General features: G+C 42.1%; 1 protein-coding gene across 2 annotated transcripts in view; it reads left to right on the top strand.

The window, feature by feature from the left end:
- Window positions 1-22,063, top strand: part of BACH2 (BTB domain and CNC homolog 2) — a 197,185-nt gene that overhangs the window by 88,163 nt on the left and 86,959 nt on the right. The window contains exons 2-3 of one of the 2 annotated variants that reach the window (XM_083348139.1): window positions 10,332-10,405; window positions 21,539-21,681. The gene's annotated coding sequence lies outside the window, so the exon portion shown is untranslated. The remainder of the gene's footprint in view (window positions 1-10,331; window positions 10,406-21,538; window positions 21,682-22,063) is intronic. The other variant, XM_083348140.1, reaches the window with a different exon arrangement.

The following is a 22,063-nucleotide window of genomic DNA, read 5'->3' as shown; positions in this document are numbered from 1 at the left end:
TAGAATTTAGTATGTTGTCAGTGAAAAGGTACATCATGGGTGTATTTGTATTAATTAAATATCCATACCATCATATAAATTGTTGGCAAGGTGCTTTTGGATGGTGTGGGGGGTGGGAAGGGAGACAAAGAGACTCAGAATTTTGTTTGATGTTGGGAAGATCCCAGGAAAAGATATTTTTTCCTGTGGTACAATAGCAATGAAAGCAGTACTGGTGGACCTCTGTCAAATGGCAGAGGTGGGAACACATATGACTGTACATAGAATGTTCCTCAATCCTTTAAAAGTTACTGGAGAACATGAAGGCTAAGACCATAACACTGGGAAGATTAGTAATAGTTTCACATGGCTCAGATGAATGTGCTTGCATCAAAATGGCTCTTTAAAAGTGAGTGTTTACAGAACTTACAATGAATCTGCTCTCAGAAATGTAGGTCAGCCAGTGACCTTGCAATTGAATGAGGCAGCAGTTTAATAGTACAACTGACAGCTCAGCACCAGTAAACCTCACAATCTCCAGGAAGCTTGTCATGACAAATGTAAACACGGTATATCCTGTATTTTCCTGACTGACTTTTTTTTCCAGTTGCCACAGCAGAAACCACAAACTGTCAGAATGAAGTCCTCTTTCCTTGTTCCTTCATGTCCCCAGAAATGATTTGCAACATTTCTTAACTTGTTGTTGCGATACCTATTATGTATCCAAGTCATCTGCATAGCAACAGCCACCAGGGGGCGTTGGCCTCAACGGTTTTGGCGGGAAACCTAGTTTCGGCGGGAAACCTAGGGCCAACCCCATTGGCTGGTCGCCTACCTGACTGGGTATTTAAGGAGGCCAGGTAGCCCTTGTTCCAGCAGTACGCTACCCCCCCAATAAAGAGCTGAACACGTACTCCGGCTGGCGTCTCTTCCTTGCGTTGGACCCACTACATTACAGTGGCGATGAGGATGGGATTCGAACCCACGCGCCCACTACATTACAATACCTGTATATCTGGCAGGCCTTTTGTTAGTTATAGTGACTGTTTCAAAGTAATTCAATTACAGCAAGATTTTGGATGATCGCAGAATGTTTGAATAATTTCCAGTGGTGTCTTGTTTTATATGATATGGAGCAGTGGGAAGCTCATGTTTCTGGTTTTATATACATGTGCGAGAGAATAGAATCCAAGTGTGAGCATTGGGCATTTGTCTTGGTGTGATTTGCACAATTATAAACATGTATTTGCATTTAATTGTTGATCACCATGAATAAATGTGGTTTGTATTATTCAAATAATGTGTGACAGTTGTTCACACTGGAGAAAATCTGTCATAGAAATTATCTGCCTTGATTTTATCATTCTCTTTCAGACAACTAAAAATGGTAAAAAGAACTTGCAGCAGTTTATTTTGTATCCTTCTGAGAACATTTTTTTTATATTCCTTCAGTCTGAACAAAAGCCAGAGTGTGATTTTTAAAAAACTGATATTATGAATAACCAGAGAAAAGTGTAAACTGAATGCTGTATTGTATCTGGATCGCAGACTGAGAATAACTCTAACCCTCAAAAGTGCCATCTCCTTCATGCAATAAACTGCAGCTCTTTTAATTGTAACTGCCAGTTTTGACCTTAAATTGCTCCCTCCCACCACAGCTGGTTCTGACTATGTTTTTGAATTTCAGCAACAGAACAATGCAGTTGTGTAGTTAAAATAACTTTCACGCTGCATTTCTACTGTTTAAAAAGAAGAAGAGAATGTGTAGAAATCTAGGAAAATAAGGCCCTGTCTGTTCCATTAATAGTGTCATCCTGATTATAGCCCCAGCTACTTTTCAAGATTTTTCCTTCTAGCACAGAGATTCTATATTGCAATCCAGTCTGGTAGGTTTGGTAGCTGATAACACAGGCATCTCCTATTCCCAACTAGACAGAACAAAGAACACAAATTATGTTTTTCCATCTAAGGATACATGTGATATATCTGCTTTCCTAATCTTTCTGTTGTAGAGTTATCAGAAAATGAGTACATATGTCATCCTTGTGTTATTAAGATAAATAAAGTTTAGTAAGTTTCCATTGGAATGGTGTCATATGTTGCTCCAGCCTGATTCGGATAACCTCTTCTGGGTGAGTCTCTTTGGGTTAGTTTACTGTGTCAGCCTAAGTCAATTTAAATGGTTGTTAGGAAAACAAAGTGAGAAGAAGATAATCGTACCATGCACAAGTTTGTTGGAAATACTGCAAGTAACTTGTTCCTCAACATGTTTAAAGAACTCCAGGCTGGGAATGATTGTATTCAATATTTTAGCATACCTTTTTCTAAACTACACTAACAGAATCTTTATAATGTAAAGGTAAAGGTTCCCCTGCACATGCGTGCTAGTCGTTTCCGACTCTAGGGGCCGGTGCTCATCTCTGTTTCAAAGCCGAAGAGCCAGAGCTTGTCCGAGGACGTCTCCGTGGTCATGTGGCTGGCATGACTAGATGCCAAAGGCGCACGGAACGCTGTTACCTTCCCACCGTAGTGTTCCCTATTTTTCTACTTGCATTTTTACGTGCTTTCGAACTGCTAGGTTGGCAGAAGCTGGGACGAGTAACAGGCGCTCACTCTGTTACGCGGCACTCGGGATTTGACCCGCCAAACTGCCAACCTTCTGATCGACAAGCTCAGCATCCTAACCCACTGAGCTACCACGTCCCTTAACAGAATCTTTCTATTTGGGCTCAATAGGGAAAGCTTCAGGGAAGTGATTATTTATTTATTTATTTATTTATTTATTTATTTATTTATTTATTTATTTATTTATTTTGATTTATATACCGCCCTTTTCCTGAGGGACTCAGGGCGGTTGTTCTTTAAACAACACAGTACTTTTTTATCCCGAAGATACAAGTTCTGTGTGGATAAAAATTAGCATGCAGGTATTTTAAGAACCTTCAGCAATCAAGAAAAATGATATTACAATAAATACAAAGAAGTAACAAATAGAGTATATGAAGGATAACTATCATGCACACATAGATGAGTACCTGTCCTTATTTTAACATACTTACAAATACCAGATGTGAAAGACACAGTCTCCTTTGAATTGATACAATTTCTCTTTCTTGTATTTGATTTTCTTTGCATCCCTGAATGGGTCTCTTTTGTTTTGCTTGTTATGTACTGCAAACAGAAATTGTACTTCTCAGCCAAGTTGGAGAATTATAATTTTCATTCCAATAACCATTGGGCCTCCCTTTTGCAGATAGAGTAGTCCTTCTTTACTAAACTATTCTGATAATGAACAACAAAAACCCATAATTGTAGGATTTCTGGCTTTCTCCGACTTTATTTATTTGTGTCCTGTTTTGTGTGCCTAATAGCGCCGCCTTAAAAATGATAAAATTTAGAAATCTTCCAAAATATTTATCTAGTTTAAAACTGCTTTTTTAAATAACTGCTTTTTAAAATAACTACCTAACAGAATATCAGTGTGTTGTGCACTGTAGCTAAAAATATTACAAAAATGAGAGTATTTGATGCACAAAGTAATAACTAATTGTTATATATCCAAGGGATATATTTCATTCGTATTATTCATTATAAATATTTGTATTGATTAATGCAGGAGTCCCCAACCCCTGGGCTGCGGCCTGTTTGAAAATGGGCGGCGTGAGCGGTGGGTCCTTGCACTGGCACTCAAAACTTCACTGGCAGGGGTGGAGGGCGCTTGTCCTCATGTGTGAAGTACCCACCGATCGTACGAATGGAGCTTTGCATGCAAGTGCAAGGACACCACTTGCACACAAAGCTCCATTCACATGAGTGGAGGCTCATGCACCCACCACTCACACCAATGGAGCTGCGCGTGCGTGTACCTGCCACTTGTGCACCTTGGCTGGGCAGCCAAGATGGCAAGGTTGAGGACCGCTGGATTAATGTATTGTATGCAGACATTTGTATTTCATATACTTAGTTATGGGTTCTGGACATACATTTAGCATTGACTGTTTCTTAGTACAATAGTTAGTTGTTTGATCTACTGCAAACCTTATAAGGCATCTTACACCGTAACAGGTTATTTTGTTTTCATTCAATACAATGAATGAAATACAATGAATTTGTGGTATAACCAAAAATTTGTATTAGTCACAATTGGAGAAACTGCCTCATAAATCTGTATTGTGATTGATTAGCAGTATCTAAAGAGAGCATTTTGATAGGGAATGTCAAGGATTAGAAAACTACTTTACAAAAATGCTGGCTACCCTTGAAAATATTAGAGGTGACTTTCAGAAACATTTGGCATAAAGTCAGTCTATTGTCTACTGAGTTTGGCGGCAGCTTTCAGGAATCACAGTTCTAGATACTTTGTATGGCCTGCTTCCATTTTAATTGATAATTGTACAGATTTAAGCGCTGACCTCTACCATTGAACTGTAACCTCTTTCCAATGGGGAACTTAAATTGCAAGCAATAAATTGCAGCACAGAGAAGACAGAGGACATAATGTAATGTAAAAGGGCCCAGCACGTATGCAAAAATTCCATATTCAGTTGCCAAGAGAAAATGTTTTCCCAAAACCCTGGAAAGCCACTGCCAGTCAAACTCTTGGTATTAAGTCAAGAATTAATGTTTGTATTGCCTTCATTTACTTGTTTTTGGTTGGCCTGAGGATGCTCCATTAGTTATTGGTGATATTCTCCCAGCCTAATGACTCATAGAGGATGACTCATTTGGTACTGCAGTTTTTCTTCCTTTCATAAGAAGAAAAAGAAAACGGCTCGTCTATGACAATAGATTGTTATTGACAGGGATTAAATGTTTTCATTTACTTTTAAATTTATTTGTTTGCTTGTTTTTCTTATTTATATAACCACCAATCTCATATATTTGAGTCTGGGTGGACCACAAACCGTTATAAACAATATAAAACAGCAGAGCAATACAATTTAAAACAATAAAAACAATATAAAAATGTTTAAACTAACAAAATTAATAAATTAGTGTCAGGGGTGAAGAATTAGGACCACACATTAAGTTCCAGTTAAGATTTATTGCTCACCTAGTAAACAAATGTTCAACACTAAATTGACATTAAATAAGAATCAACAGAATTCAAGAGGAGTTGGACTTGGATCATATGCAGTGAGTCTCGACTGAATCCTTTCTTGATGGAAAGGATGCGTCATGGTTCCGTTAGATGAGACCAGTTAGAAATAAGAACTCTGAGGCAATTGCTTTCATCAAAGAACACTTTTAATGGCTACATAATAGCAGCACGAACAAAGGTGAGACCAAGACTGAAAGTTCATCCCCCCCAAAGGTTACAAAGCAAAAGTTAAAGTGCCCACCCCTTTGGTGTGTCATAAATCACAATCCCCAATTAACACCTTTGGCAGGCTGTGTAATGGTAGCTCCAGCCTGGCAAATACTTAGGCTGCTTGACCTTGGTTCCCACAAGAAAGTTACTGTTTTGACTAAACTACAAGAATGCATCTCCCCCTGCCCATGGCTGTGGGAAACGAAAAACAAAGAAACATGGCTTCATTCAGAGCGTTTGAAGGTTTGACACTCTGCCTTTTCTCCTACCTCTAGTCACATCCATTAATAACAATCAATGCAGTTAGGGCACAGCTTCTGCCATATTCTTAGGTCCCCATGCCGATTGGCAAAATCACATTTTCAGAGCCTTGCAAAAGACCAGCAGGGTTGGGATCAGTCTGATCATTGGCAGAGGGGGGATGATATTCCACATGGCAAGTACCACAACAGAAAAGGCTATCTTCCTGGGCGCAACAAAACAATACTCCTTGCCTGACAGGATCTGGAGCATATCCCTCATGTTGGACCTGGTACTGTTGAGAGGAAGTGGTCCTCAAATAACTAGTCCCCAAAAGGGGCTTTATAAGTCATTACCAGAACCTTGAATGGATCCCTGAAGCAAACTGGCAACTAATTCAGTTTACAGAGAAGGAGTGTAACATGCAGCAACTGTGGGGCAAACATTACTGCCCACACAACAGCATTTTGCACCAGTTTTAAGTTTTCTCAGCTTCTGGTAGTTTAAAATGGCAGATTTCAGATTTTCAATGCGTTTTTGTAAATTTTAGAAGTTATATGATGTTATCATACTTGCCATAGATCTAATTAACCAGACAATGACAAATCCCTTTAACAAGGGATATTTTTTTATTTGGGGGTATGTTTTGTTTTGTTTTTTAAATCAAATTAATTTGTATATTAATGCCACTTTTATTCCATTTCTGTATAAATAATGTTGCATTTAAAAAAAGGTTTCTACATATCAGTCCAGCCTCTTAGGTAACATTCAGAGGTTTCTTACAGTCATGGTTTTTGTAGTTGCCTCTTGTACGGAAGGCATGCCCGAGACAATTAAACATGTTAAATGTGACACGGATATCCAAATTTTAGCAAATATTGCACTTTTACAGTTTAAAAATTAATTATGGACAATATTAACCCATTATTTTGTGTTAGTTAATTAAATCCTTGACAATACTCAAGTTGCTATCTCCTTTCCATTTATGTGAAAACAGAAAGCTAAGATGAAAACTACTGTTGCTTTTCCACAGCCATCTTTCCAGTTCAGTACATTGCCTCGGGTTTAATCTCATGCACTCCTTACTTCTGCAAAGCTTTGCTGGACTACTTTCTTCCAATTGCAACCAGATGAAGCCACATTTCTCTTTCTAGTTGATCTGCTGTTCCTGCCTCCCACCTCTACCCCTCCCCCAATTTTAACTACTTAAGATATTCCATTACAACATTAATGTAGACTGCCCCATGAAGAAACCTGTAATCTGCATTTACATTGGCCTGCTACTTAGGTCTTACGCCCAGATAAATAACTCCATATTACTGTACGGAACATAAAGCGGCTTGTGTATTGGTATTTAAAATTTGATTAAATTCATGCATCCAACACAGTGAGTTTCCAATTTTTCACCTCTGGGGAGCTTTTCCATCAAGATATGATGCATTGACTTTTTCTGCATAATGCAGAACATTTTATGAAATAATTCTAGAATAAATATTTGGGATGTGTTATGTCAGACTTGCATGCCTTTATTTTTTTCTGAGTGTGCACTGAGAATGTGTGTCAAATGTGCAGCAAATTATCCTTGCAGCTGCCCATTTCTGGGCATAAGAGCTACGTAGGAGATTACAGGAGAAGAGACAAACACACAGAAATGCAAAACAAAAATTACCCAACCTTACTTTTCAGTCATGACTAAACTGATCGCATATTGTACTGGAAAATACTAGATATTTAAACCATTGACAGCTTCATGTGGAGATTGGTAGATATGTTCAAGGTTCCCTTGTTAAGAAAATTTCAGAAAAAGCTAGTAACATTTTTTGAGAATGAGTGGGATGTTGGTGTACTTTTCTAAGAAGTAAGAATTAGTTTCTAAAACTAGTGTCTAGTACAGGGGTCGGCAACCGGAAAAAGGCAAAGAGCCACTCAGAACCGGTTCCGTCACAAACACAAAAAAGTGGGAGCCGCAAAATGTGTGCGCGCGTGCATGCATGCACGCATGTGCATGCGCAAAACAAGGCAAAACGTGCACCAGCCCTGCCCCCCATCCACCTCCAGTATGGATGGCTCTGCCAAAAGAAAAGCAGCCGAAGCAAGCCTCCCATTGAGAGAATGGGGCGGCGGAGGCTTGCAAAACGGTGGATCCAGCCTCTGCCGGCGGCTTGCAAAACGGCGGATTGAGCCTCTGCCGGCAGACACGCTTGCAGAATGGCGGATCGAGCCTCTGCCAGCGGCAGAGGCTTGCAGAGCGCGGATCCAGCCTCTGCCGCCGGCAGAGGCTCGATCCGCCGTTCTGCAAGCCTCCGCCGCCGGCAGAGGCTCGATCCGCCGTTCTGCAAGCCTCCGCTGCCGGCAGAGGCTGGATCCGCCGTTTTGCAAGTCTCCGCCGCCCCATTCTCTCAATGGGAGGCTTGCTTCGGCTGCTTTTCTTTTGGCAGAGCCATCCATACTGGAGGTGGATGGGGGCAGGGCTGTGCGCGCTTCCCCCCCTTCCCTCTCGTCACCGGGGCTGTGCGCGCTTCCCCCCCTTCCCTCTCGTCGCCGGGGCTGTGCGCGCTTCCCCCCTTCCCTCTCGTCGCCGGGGCTGTGCGCGCTTCCCCCCCTTCCCTCTCGTCGCCGGGGCTGTGCGCGCTTCCCCCCCTTCCCTCTCGTCGCTGGGGCTGTGCGCGCTTCCCCCCCTTCCCTCTCGTCGCCGGGGCTGTGCGCGCTTCCCCCCCTTCCCTCTCGTCGCCGGGGCTGTGCGCGCTTCCCCCCCTTCCCTCTCGTCGCTGGGGCTCTGCGCGCTTCCCCCCCTTCCCTCTCGTCGCCGGGGCTGTGCGCGCTTCCCCACCGGCGACGAGAGGGAAGGTGGGGAAGCGCGCACAGCCCCGGCGACGAGGAGCCAACAGGGGGCGGGCGGGCGAAGCGCGGCTTTCGCTCGGCGGGGCTCTCAGCCCCGGCGACGAGGAGCCAACGGGGGAGGCAGGCGGGCGGGCGAAGCGCGGCTTTCGCTCGGCGGGGCTCTCAGCCCCGGCGACGAGGAGCCAACGGGGAGGGCGGGCGGGTGAAGCGCGGCTTTCGCTTGCCGGGGCTCTCAGCCCCGGCGACGAGGAGCCAACGGGGGAGGCGGGTGGGCGAAGCGTGGCTTTCGCTCGGTGGGGCTCTCAGCCCCGGCGACGAGGAGCCAACGGGGGAGGCGGGCGGGCGAAGCGCGGCTTTCGCTCGGCAGGGCTCTCAGCCCCGGCGACGAGGAGCCAACGGGGAGGGCGGGCGAAGCGCGGCTTTCGCTTGCCGGGGCTCTCAGCCCCGGCGACGAGGAGCCAACGGGGGAGGCGGGCGGGCGGGCGAAGCGCGGCTTTCGCTCGGCGGGGCTCTCAGCCCCGGCGACGAGGAGCCAACGGGGGAGGCGGGCGGGCGGGCGAAGTGCGGCTTTCGCTCGGCGGGGCTCTCAGCCCCGGCGACGAGGAGCCAACGGGGAGGGCGGGCGGGCGAAGTGCGGCTTTCGCTCGGCGGGGCTCTCAGCCCCGGCGACGAGGAGCCAACGGGGGAGGCGGGCGGCCGGGCGAAGCGTGGCTTTCGCTCGCCGCGCTCTCAGCCCCGGCGACGAGGAGCCAACGGGGGAGGCGGGCAGGCGGGCGAAGCGCGGCTTTCGCTCGGCGGGGCTCTCAGCCCCAGCGACGAGGAGCCAACGGGGGGCGGGCGGGCGACGTGCGGCTTTCGCTCGGCGGGGCTCTCAGCCCCGGCGACGAGGAGCCAACGGGGGAGGCGGGCGGGCGGGCGAAGCGCAGCTTTCGCTCGGCGGGGCTCTCAGCCCCGGCGACGAGGAGCCAAAGGGGGAGGCGGGCGGGCGGGCGAAGTGCGGCTTTCGCTTGCTGGGGCTCTCAGCCCCGGCGACGAGGAACCAACGGGCGGGCGGGCGAAGCGTGCCTTCTTGCTCGTCGGGGCTGCTAGCCCCGGCGACGAGAGGGAATGGGGGGGGGAAGAAGCAGATCTACTTACGTTTTACTTCTTCCTCTCTTCCTCCACTCTGCCAGTAAAAAAACAAAGGTTTGTGGGCGGTCCCACAAACCAACCAATCAATTTAAACTTTTCAAGTTTTTTTGTGAGAAGTTTAAATTGATTAAGTTTTTTTAGTACCATTTTTTTTTTCAAGAGGGAGGAGGCCTGGGAGCCGCATGGGCCGGCTCCGGAGCCGCGGGTTGCCGACCTGTGGTCTAGTAGGCATTTCATTTATTTATCTATATTGTTTTATTTATACAATATTATTTATCAAATATTTATTTATAAAACATTTTACGTATGTTTATACATTATATTTTACTGTGTTAGAGTAGCCAAGAAATTCTATCCGTATGGTAAGACAAGCAGACTTGGAAATATCTGCAAAGTTATAAAATAGTTACATATAAGTTTTTAAAACAGCAGCAAAAGAAAAAGTGTAAATAAAATCACTAGATGATTCAACTGACTGACGCAGTGATAATTATTAGTTTGAAAAAGTAATTGATGACTCAGATGCTTAATGCTGTGGCAGCTTTTGTATTTCAGTTTCATATTAGCTTCTTTTTAGGAATAGTTTTTAGTTGATAAAGTTAAATTTATTTTGCACATCACTATTCAGTCAGAAGAGCACCAATAGCTTAGGCATAAACAAGTCAGTTTGCTATTATAATTAGTCTAACAAGGACATCACAATTAAGCATGTAACTTTCCCTTTGTAGTTTAACTGAAAAAATAAAATTTGCATTTCTCTGTCACACTGCAAAGGAAACATATGAGTCAAAAATTTACCACTTCTGTATCTTAATTATTCCATTTTCAGGATATATCTAAAATGGGATGTCAACTCAAAATGCAAAATACTTTGCTGAATCACAGAGAAAAACAAAATTACAGGTAATTTTATTTAATTAATAGTCTAAAACTCATCTGGGACTTCAGAATCATTTGTGAGAAAAAATATTCTATCCACGACATTTGAAGTAAGTTGTCATTGACTTATGCCTCTAATTTCTGGAGCGGAAAACAAATTCCTAATGAATGAATATGTAGTGATATGTAATTCAGTTATGGCATTATATGGCTTTTGTTGAAAATGTTACCAAAGGCCAGATATATTGCTACCCTTAATACAATTTTTGTTTTCAAAAATACGTTTTGTATTCCTTTTATTGAAGTCAGTGATTGAGAGTCAAGCCAAACCTCCTTCAGTTATGGTGTAAACTTTCAGAAAGGGGGTGACATGTGCCCCTTCCTCCAGGCTGAGCCTCCATTATTGGGTGGGCTGCTAAGCCAGCTTTATCATCAAACCTCTAAAGCAGGGCTTTTCAACCTTTTCACCGATTGCACCACTTTTAGGACATATTTGAGTACCACCAGTGCTTAGCAAGGTGTCAAAAACTTGATGACTTAAGAAGGGGGGGGACAGATTTTGGGTTTTACTGATTAGTTTCATTTGTTGTTATAGAAATGGCTAGTTTATAATATTATGGAAAAGTAAAAAGTTGAGATTCAATGTTAATGCTTCCTTCTACTGCAACAGAGGAAGTCTGTTCTTTTTCCCTTCTCCCCCTCGCTTCCCCCCTCCCCTTTTTCCTCCCCACTGTGTCCTACTATTTGCTTTTGTATTTTTATATTTTATTCTATAATCTAATAAACCATTACAAACTGTAGAAAAAAAGAACCAGTTTTGATTTCTTCGGTGGCTGTTCCTTTGCTGAATCACTTTCCCTTTGCACTGATAAATGTATGATGAATTTATCCATGTTTATTAATATGCACCACTACCAGCTAGTTTAGGGGTCTTAAGACTTGTGGACTTCAACTCCCAGAATTCTCAGCCCTCATGGCTGGTTCAGGAATTCTGGGAGTTGAAGCCCACAGATCTTAAAGTTGCTATGTTTATAGACTCCTGAGCTAGCTGGTCGGCCCTTCTTCCTCTCTCCCTTCTGAGCTCTTTCACAGTGTAGTAAGAATGCACCCCCTACCCAATCCGTTCCCTGTACCCTTAAAGACACAGGAATCAAGTGCAAAGCAATAAAGAAACACAAAGTCGGGGTTTTTTTTCTCTCTCTCTAAGGTTCCTCAGGGTGTCACGTGTCACAATGTTGCAACCTAGACTGAAAGGCTGGCAATTGCGAAAAGCTTTAGCTTTAAATTAAGCCAGTTTACCTTCAAAGAAAACTCTAAAAGCCATAGACAGACTCAATTAAAGGGGATAAACTATTTACATTTGTTTAAAGGGATTAAACCTTTCCTGTTGTCTTTTTTTTCCCTTCTCCCACCCAAACCACCTCCCTTTATAGCCTCTCCTCTCCTCCCCCACTTCTTTCTTCAGTTCACCTCCAGCTCCGAGCTACTTTGGGAAGCACCAATTAGCTGGAGCCCTGCCAGCTCCTGGGCCTTCTGTCAAGCACAGACAGTCCTGCAGCTGCCTCTCCCTCTTCCTCAGGCTTGGCTCATATAGGCTCATTCCCCTCACCTGCCACGTGGCAAAGTACCACAGGTGGTACGCATACCACCTGTTGAAAAGCCCTGCTGTAAAGCATCAATTACATCAGTAGGGTTGACATACACCCTGGGTTTCAGTTCCATAGAACTATAAAGATGACTGAAATTCCATTTCTGTTGTTTTATATTTTTGTCAGCTACATGAAAAGTCTTTTGAATGCTCCTTATTTAGGTGAAGCAACTGCCCCCACCCTCCAAAAATAGGCAAGTCTCCAACAAAGTATTTGGAATCTTCAGTATGGGTAATTCTGGACTTACAACCACAACAGAGTCCAAAATTTCTGTTGCTAAGTGAAACATTTATTAAGTGAATTTTGCCCCATTTTACAATCTTTCTTGTCACAGTTAAGTGAATCGCGGTAGTTGATAAGTTAGTAACATGGTTGTTAAGTGAATCTGGCTTCTCCATTGACTTTGCTTGTAAGATTTCAAAAGGTGATCATATGACCCCGAGATGCTGCAACAATTGTAAGTGAAAAACAGTCATGTCACTTTTTTCAGTGCTGTTGTAACTTTGAATGGTCACTAAATGAATTGTTGTAAGTTCTATCTGTACAGTAGTTTACCTCTGCTATTGGGAGTTTTCTGCTTAAAGTCAAAATTTGATTTTCAGTATATTTAACTTCGGGAATTCTGCTTCATCAGCACTGGAACAATTTCAAAATCATGCAGAGCTACTAGGAATAGTGTTTGCATAACCAAAGTAGCACATCTGTGAAAAAAGTTGATGTCATCCATAACAGCTAAACATTAGGCCTAAATATATGCTTTGAAAATGATTCTGAAGAAGCGTTGCGAGTCTGTCACGTGTGCAGCATCTTTCTGCTATTTAAATTAGCTTTCACACAAAATTGGAGGGAGAAAAAAGATCTGGCCACTTTAAGGTTGTGATTCATCACATTTTTAAACGAGCTCATTTTAAAGAAAAATAGAAACAAAGATATCTGTAGAGCATAAGCATTCCCTTAAGCCAGGGGTGTCAAACTCAATTTCATTGAGGGCCGCATCAGCATTGCGGTTGCCCTCAGGGGGCCGGGTGGGTATGGCCTGGGTGGGTGTGGCTTACTGGGTGGGCGTGGCTAGAGTGCATATGGCCTACTGGGTGGGCATGGCCAGCTCTACATCGTTCGCATCAAGGGTGCCTATGGGGGCCTGGGCAGGAGTGGGACAGATCTGAGGGTCTCTGGCAGAAGGAGGGTCTCTGGGCCAGGGCCAAGGCAGAGGGGGCCGTTCCCTCACTGTTTCCAGGATGGCTTCGCGGGCCACATGAAACCACTTCGCGGGCCGCATCTGGGCCCCGGGCCTTGCATTTGACATGTCTGCCTTAAGCCAAGTGTATGAAACTCCTTTAAAATATGTGAAAACTATCCTAAAAAGAGTGTTTTTAAAATGAAACATACAGATGACATACAATAGTTCTAGAATTTTGTCATTAAAAGTTCCCCAACCTCTTCATAGCAATAAAGTCTTTCCTGCCGCCTTGAAGGAGGCGGTGGTGAGACCCCTTCTCAAGAAGCCTGCTTTGGACCCGGCTGTTTTAAACAAATACCGTCCAGTCTCCAACCTTCGCTTTCTGGCGAAGGTTATTGAGAGTGTGGTGGCGCATCAGCTCCCTCTGTTCCTGGAGGAAACTGATTATCTGGACCCGTACCAATCGGGCTTCAGGCCCGGACACAGCACGGAGACGGCATTGGTCGCGCTGGTGAATGATCTCTGGAGGGCTAGGGACAGGGGTTGTTCCTCTGTCCTGGTCCTATTAGATCTCTCAGCGGCGTTCGATACCATCGACCATGGTATCCTGCGGCGTCTCAGGGGGCTGGGAGTGGGAGGCACCGTTCTACGGTGGTTCTCCTCCTACCTCCAGGGCCGCTCGCAGTCGGTGTTGACAGGAGGGCAGAGATCTGCCCCGAGGTCTCTCATTTGTGGAGTTCCTCAGGGGTCGGATCTCTCGCCTCTCCTGTTCAACATCTATATGAAGCTGCTGGGCGAGATCATTCGTGGTTTTGGGGTGGGGTATCACCAGTACACTGATGATACCCAACTTTTTCTTTCCACCCCGAACCAACCCAGTGATGCCCTCTCCGTGATGTCCCGGTGCCTGGAGGCGGTTCAGGTCTGGATGGGGAGAAAGAGGCTTCGTCTCAATCCCGCCAAGACTGAGTGGCTGTGCATATCGGCATCTCGGGTTAACCAAGTTATTCCATCCTTAATGATGGGGGGTGAGGTGTTACCCCCCGTCGATAGGGCTCGCAACTTGGGCGTCCTCCTGGACTCACGGCTCAATTTTGAAGACCATATAGGAGCCGTGACCAGGGGGGCTTTTGCTCAGGTTCGCCTGGTGCGCCAGTTGCGTCCCTATCTGGACCGAGACGCCCTACGCACAGTTACTCACGCGCTTGTGACCTCCCGTTTGGACTACTGTAACGCTCTCTACATGGGGCTGCCCTTGAAGACCACTCGGAGGCTTCAACTGGTGCAGAATGCGGCCGCGCGAGTTGTAATGGGGGTTTCCCGATACTCCCATGTAACACCTCTACTCCGCGAGCTGCATTGGCTTCCGGTTGCCCTCCGGGTGAAATTCAAGGTGCTGGTTATCACCTATAAAGCCCTACATGGCCTGGGTCCGGGACATCTGAGGGAACACCTGCTGCCGGCATCAAACACCCTTCGCCCAGTGCACTCCCACAGGGAGGGTCTGCTCAGGGTCCTGCCGGTAAGAGATTGCCGTCGGGTGACACCCAGGGATAGGGCCTTCTCAGTGGGAGCGCCTGCCCTCTGGAACCAGCTGCCGATGGAGCTGAGAACTGCCCCCGACCTCCGATCATTCCGCCGGGGCCTGAAGACCTGGCTCTTCGAGCTCTTGGGCCCAGGCTGAGGAGAAATTTTTAATTGGGGTTCTTTTTAATTGAGTACAGGGTCAATTTAATATTTTTAATTTGGTTTTTAACTTTTGTATGTTGGATTTTTAATTCCCTGTAAACCGCCCTGAGTCCTCAAGGAATAGGGCGGTATATAAATGTAACTAAATAAAATAAATAATGGTTCCTTATCAAATCAGGTTATCCCACATGAAGGTGTAGTAAGGCAATCAATGTCCCATGAATACACTTTCAAAGCCATTGACTAAGAAACATTCTACGTCACCTAAAGATTTTGGGACAAGAGCGAATATCTAAGTTCAGCCAAGTTTCTACAAATCCCTTCTCTAACCTGAGAGCTTTCCAGTTTGGTGGGCTACGATTCCTAGCATTTCTAGTCAGTATCACCATTGCTGAAAAACATGAGGGATGAAATCCAGACATCTGGAGGGTGTCCTGACTAGGAATGGGTAATTCTATGGGATCCAAGTAGAAGTTCAACACATGGCCTGCTTGCATCAATCTGTCAAGTTGTACAACTTGGGTAAAGAGTTTTGGTTACTCTTTTGTTTCAGAAAAGGAACTTTCCTATTTATCAGGTGGATCACTTATTTTCAATATTGTATGGTTCTCCTGTGAGAAGTTATACAAAAACACAATATATTAGTGTAATCTTGTTCTGTTATATTAGTATTTTATATTCTGCTTAAAATTTGCTTTGTGAAGGTTTTATTATATATCAGTAATAATAGAAGAGAGGGAGGCCTGTATGAATTAATGAACACAATCCATTTTAATGTTTTCAATTAGAACAATAATTATATTGTTCCCATTGAGCCACTACTTATACCAAAATACTGTGTTTAAATCCATTGCTAAACAGTGGGGAAAATTTACTGCATTAATATAGAAATAGAAATGTTAGGAAAGTGAAGAACATTAAAAACATCTTTGCATGTTAACACAAATCTGTTGATAACCAGTATGTCACATGTACAACAGGATATTACAGGTACGCTATATTTTTGTGAATCATTACTTAGCAGATAATCCTGTTATTTTTGAGTCAACCACATTTTTATGACTGAAGTAAGCCATTTTTTTCTTTAAGTACCTTGAAGGGATTATTGTACATTATTTGGTTTTAAACTGAATTCAACAGGTAGAGTTACAGTTCTTTGAAAGGATAACTTAAATGTTCAGGTGATGAAATATAAAAGGGTAATTATTTCTATTGACATTCAGATTAATTCTCAGATAATACTTCCGGTTAAATATGGCAGGATTCCACAAAATGACAATAGCATAACTATGCTTAAACTACAGTTTTTGAAGCTCTTTACATGATTGGTAAGTTATTCTATTTCTTCTGCAAGATTTAACGCTTCTTTGTCAGGTGGCATTGAACAAAGAAATACTATGTACCAGACATGGAGCTGTTACCATAAAACTTATTGAAACTAAATTATTAGGTCTTAGCAAGTTCCTGTTAAGTATATTCTGTCACTAAAGCATTTTTTACTTCTTTAGAAAGCCCATGTGAGAATTCCTTTAAATAAATGTGGAGATACATAATGGTTTGCTATAAACATGCCTTTATCCACTGCTCTCAACATTAAATGGAATAATAAAACCCCTGTGACTTGCTGTATTGTATTATGCAGAGAAAATTATTTCAGAGAGAAATTTCTCTATTAAACTCTAAAAGGAATGGAACATAGGTAATATTTCCTTTACTTTGTCCTGTGGAGTTAGCAATTGTATAATAAATTGTACTTTGCTGCTCATCTAAGTATGAGCATCTGCTATAGTTCAGATACAGCCTACTAAAATTTGTTCTTAAAGTTTGAAGAACTTTGGGAACTGCAGGACTAGTTCTGTAGGCTAGTTTTAACACCTGATTTCTATATGGGAAAAGCTTTAAAGTCTTGGTGGAAAAAAAGATTTTTTTTTAATCCTTAAACATGTTCAATGGAACTCAGGAAACAGTTAGCTACATGTAGATAAAATGATGGAGTCCTTAGTGCTCTTTGAGCTTCGTGGTGGACATTTAAGCTTGTAGACATTTCATTATCCAATGGATAACATCAATAATTGTGAATGTGGAATTTGCTCCCTCTTTATATATAGTAGCTTGCCCTGACATTGTTGGTGAACATTAAGTAGGACATTAAGTAGTTCCTTAAGAAGGGCATTGATTAGGGGGAAAAAACAGCATTCAACCATTTTGTTTTCTAAGTGATCTTTGGAACCAGATGAAATTGGGAAACTGGCAGGCACCAAGGCAGTGTCTGTTGGCACAAAAGTGCCAGTGGGTGTAGAACAACATATTTCTGTTTTAATCTAAAATGTAAATTTTAAATTATCAATTTATATTATTTTATTACAAATAGGATAGCCAGGGAGACTCACTAATGAAAGCATTGTATTTTGTATAAAGCTCTGAGGAAAGCTAATACGGATCGTCTTTGACTTACAGCAGTTAATTTAGTGACCAAGTGACTTATAACTGTTTTTCATATTTACGACCGTTGCAGCTTCCCCGTGGTCACATGATGAAAATTAAGATGCTTAGCAACTGACTCACATTTATTATGGTTGCAGTCCCTGGGGGGGGGGGTCATGTGATCACCTTTTGCAACCTTCTGACAAGCAAAGTCAATGGGGAGGCCAGATTTACTTTAACAACAGTGTTCCTAACTGAACAACTGCAGTGATTCACTTAACTACTGTGGTAAGAAAGCTTGTAAAATGGGGCAAACCTTACTTAACAAATATTTCAATTAGCAACGAAAATTTTGGGTTCAGTTGTGGATGTAAGTCGAGGCCTGCCTATAATATATCTATCTAAACTTATTTTTTTCAAAGTTACCATATGGTGGTTTTCCATTATTTGTTTTAGACTACAATTTCCATCAGTATCCATCATCTCCAGCGAGAACAGTTGATATATAGGTGTTGAATTGATGTATGTTGTGATAAAATATATCTGTTGGGCACCTAACTGGGAACTGCTGCTTTTAAAGAAGTCATAGACCAGACATGTCAAACACAAGGCCCGGGGGCCAGATCCGGCCCGCAAAGTGGTTTCATGTGGCCCGCAAAGCCACCCTGGAAACAGTGAGGGAACAGACCCCACTGCCTTGGCCCTGGCCCAGAGACCCTCCTTCTGCCAGAGACCCTCAGATCTGTCCCACTCCTGCCCAGGCCCCCATAGGCACCCTTGATGCGAATGATGTAGAGCTGACCACGCCCACCCAGTAGGCCATACGCACTCTAGCCATGCCCACCCAGTAGGCCACGCCCACCCTGGCCCCCTGAGGGCGACCGCAATGCTGATGCGGCCCTCAATGAAATTGAGTTTGACACCCCTGTCATAGACTTTCAAAGAAAGCTGACCAATTAGTCTCTCATAGTCTCTTCCTTTTGAAATGTGAGGTAAGAAATTGTTTTCCATTAAGCGCCTGCCTGATAAATACGTGTTTTCACTTATATTACCAGGTTTGAACATAGCCAGAAAATTATTTCTCTTAGTACTGCAAGTATATTCTTACGGTTGGTACATTATTTTTACCATGAAAAAGAAGTTGTTTCTGTCAGCTGTTCTTATATTTCAGAGTGGCTATATAAAATAGAAACGTGGAATCGGCTTAGAGAAGATACTACTGTTGAGCTATGCTTTGGGACTTGGTTAAGTTACAGTTTACCCTAGCGTGACCTCTTGAGCAGAGAATTCCAGCTTTCATTTTATTGATCATGTGTTAAATTTGATATGCATTGGCTTGCTCAGTGCAGTGCAAAGATGTCTAGGGGACACAGGGAGAGAAATAAAGAGTGAAACATTTGCAGTAAGGGAATGCAATGTTTGGGGTTCAATCCCAGGCTTTTACACCAGTGAACATCAGTCAGTCCTTCCAAGAACATTGTAGAGTTAGTTCTAAGGTTGTAAACCTCCTGCGTCATATTACTTATCTCATAAAATAGTCGTCTGTTTTTTAAAAAGGACAGAGAGAAGAATGGCTGAAATCTGACTCTCCATGGTATTTAGAGTCTGCATAACATATAACTTTACATAAGCTGTAATATTTAATACGGGGTTTGATAATTTTAATGTATTTAATTGTATACTGTGAGTAAGAAAGGCAGTTTCTAAATTCGATGTATAAAATAAAATAAATATTAAAATTTATTAATTAAAATAATTATAACATATCTTACTCTTTTGAACAGGTAACCACAGGTCTGCCACCTCAGAATAGTGTGAACTCCTTCCCTTAAGCTCTCAGAGACAGAGAGCTGGGATGTAACATATCCATCCCTATGTGTGAGGTTTTGTATGACTTCCATCATCCTTCTTGGAGGGAAGAGGGGACAATTTATTTTTATACACTATACAGTACATCGTGTGAGATATTTTTAGTGCCTTCTGGTGGTCTGTGTAGGTATGTGGTAGGCTTACTCTTACTTGAACACAGTTACAATCATAGAAGGTAGATGAGGAGGAGGAGGAGGAGGAGGAGGATTATGATGATGATGATGATTTTCATTTTCTAACTACATTGCAATCAAAATCCCCACGTATAGCTTGATTTGTAGAAGGGAAAAATTACAATAGCCTCAAGCTACTAAACAGCATGTCTGTTCATATAAACTTGGCTATGTGTGTATAAGCTAGGATGCAGGCTCACTACATTTATGATTACCATGTGGTAGACAAGACTTCCTTGACCTGATATGTTCCAGATGTGTGGAAAAGCAACTTCCAGAATTCATAGTCTGTATGCACTGCGCTGGCTGGGAGTTTTAGCCCAATGCTACCATACTATATAAGATGCTTCCTATTTATCTCTCCTCTTTCATTCTTTCAGTATTTTGGAACAATTGCGAATTCTTAGAAGCTGTATTTTTACTGTTGAAAACATACAGGGCTGTGCTTAAAATCTCCTAATCCTTTTTTAAGCCCCAAGCTAAACATTTCAGTTGTCTTTTCTTTTTAACAAGATACTTAATATTTTGCAGATGTATTGTTTTTACCCGTATGAAAGCAGCAATGCAGAGAGAACTCTTTACAAAGCAACCTTTATTTCTATTATCCCTATCCTACCCCATTCCTTTTTATGACAGAATTTTCCTATTCCAGTCCAGCTTTTTTTTCTATACTTTATTTGTGAATTAAACAGGCATTCATTCTAAGAAGGACAAAAACAAATTCTGCTTTTTGTAGAAATGATTCTATTCTAACGATTCATATTTTCCAGTATTAATTTTCTAGAGAAATATAATGGTTTTGCTGCTGTGGAATTATTCTTCTCTCGATCACATTTCTCCCTCTTTTTGTTAAGTTCAATTGCTGCACAAGCCAAAGTGATGTCAGAATGACCACACACATATCAGGTTGTCATGGTGCAAACGGTGCGATATTTGCATCAAAACATTTGACACAAGGATAAAAATTGTTCATTTGCATTATCACAAACATATCTTTCTCGTCCCTTAAATCCAACCACACCCTGATGCTCATTCCTTTGCTCGTTTTATATTTGTGCGTAATTTTACCTCCCCTCACCACTGTTTTTCCTCTAATGAGTGAACCTGGATAATTACAGTGGCCTAAGTGAAGGGGGATAATATCCAGCAAGTAAGGCATATTTACATGGTGAGAGCAAAGAAAAAGATGAAATCAGCTGAAAAAAATGGTATTAAAGTTGAATAATTCCTGAATGGATAAAAAATGAGAAACAAGACAGTTATTGTTCATAAATATTTTCTGGAAAATGCCAATTAATTTCAGATCAGATATGATTATTTGGTTTTAAAATATTAAAACTGAACCCAAAGTTTCTTTTCTTCTCATATAGATTAACAGCAGTTCTTTACGAGGATATTTTTTATATCTGATCTATACCTGAAACATTGAATGCAGCATGGTTCAAGGAAATGTATCTGCTGATTCTGTGGCTACAAGTAACAACAGTGTTTTTCTTGAATGCAACAGAGAAAGCATCAATTTCACCTTAACTATTAATACTTTCAATAGACAATACAATTCATTTGTAAACATCAAATAAGGAGAAATCATAATATGGATAAGACATGGATCATGAATTTTCCAGTTGTTAGATGACTAACAGTGATGTGATGTGAAAATGGTTACATGAATTATGTGGAAATATTATCAGCTATTAATACTAATGTATTATTAAAGTTTATTTTATGTTATTAATTATTAAATTTGTTTGCTGCCCATCTTTCCATGAGGTGACACTGGTTATTGAAATACTGTATACTTCAAAGTATATTAAAATCTCTGTCTTCATACACTTGCAAATATCATTTTGAGATGCTCAGGCAGGATATTAAAAGGAAACTTGGCTATTTCATTCTTTTTATGGTCCCTCTCAGTTTTTATCTCTTGTGTTCTGTGCCTGTACACAGCGGCATTTTAGAATTTGCTATTGCTAAACTACAGATTCTTTTTTATTGAAGATACGTTTGGAAATCTTGAGCACTGAAAAGACTAGCATTGCTACCATTAACATATCCTGTAATGTAAGTTCACTAAGTAATCAGTAATCTTTTTAATGAAACTACAAGTATGGATTCAAGTAAAGGCAGAGAAAACTCATTTTTCTCAATACTGTGATGTTGTGTTGTATTTTAGATTGCTGAACAACCAGAAGATCATCCTGTGAATCTTTCAGTGTTCATATCTTCATGGATTTCTGTAATCGATTAATTTCTCCGTATATCCACTTCCCTGTTTCGTGAGAATATTAGCCGGCACAGATTCTGAGAAAATTACATGTAAGTCCTACTTTTGATTCCTGTTTCATTAAAAAGAAAAGGGTTATAAAAAGAACCTTTTCCTAATGGGGAGGGGAAGGGAACCCAATAATCTGTGTACTTCCTGTGAAAGCATTTTAAAATGTAATCCATCAGTGTATTTATTATTTATTTATTTTATTTTTATTACATTTATATCCCGCCCTTCTCCTTGAATATTCTCCTAAACCTTGAATAAATTGAATCTCTGAAGTACTGTTACTGTCTCTTTAAAACTAAATGGAGTAATTTTGTCATTTCATGAGATTCTTGAGCAGGGCTTTTCAACCGGTGGTACACGTACCACTGGTAGTACACGAGCACCTGGCTGGTGGTACGTAGCGTCGCCTTCCTCCCCCCGCCT

Source organism: Vipera ursinii, assembly GCF_947247035.1.
Source record: "Vipera ursinii genome assembly, chromosome: 1".
NCBI classification, from domain to species: Eukaryota; Metazoa; Chordata; class Lepidosauria; order Squamata; family Viperidae; genus Vipera; species Vipera ursinii.
The sequence above is the reverse complement of the archived record's forward strand: the minus strand, read 5'-3'. Positions and strand labels throughout refer to the sequence as shown.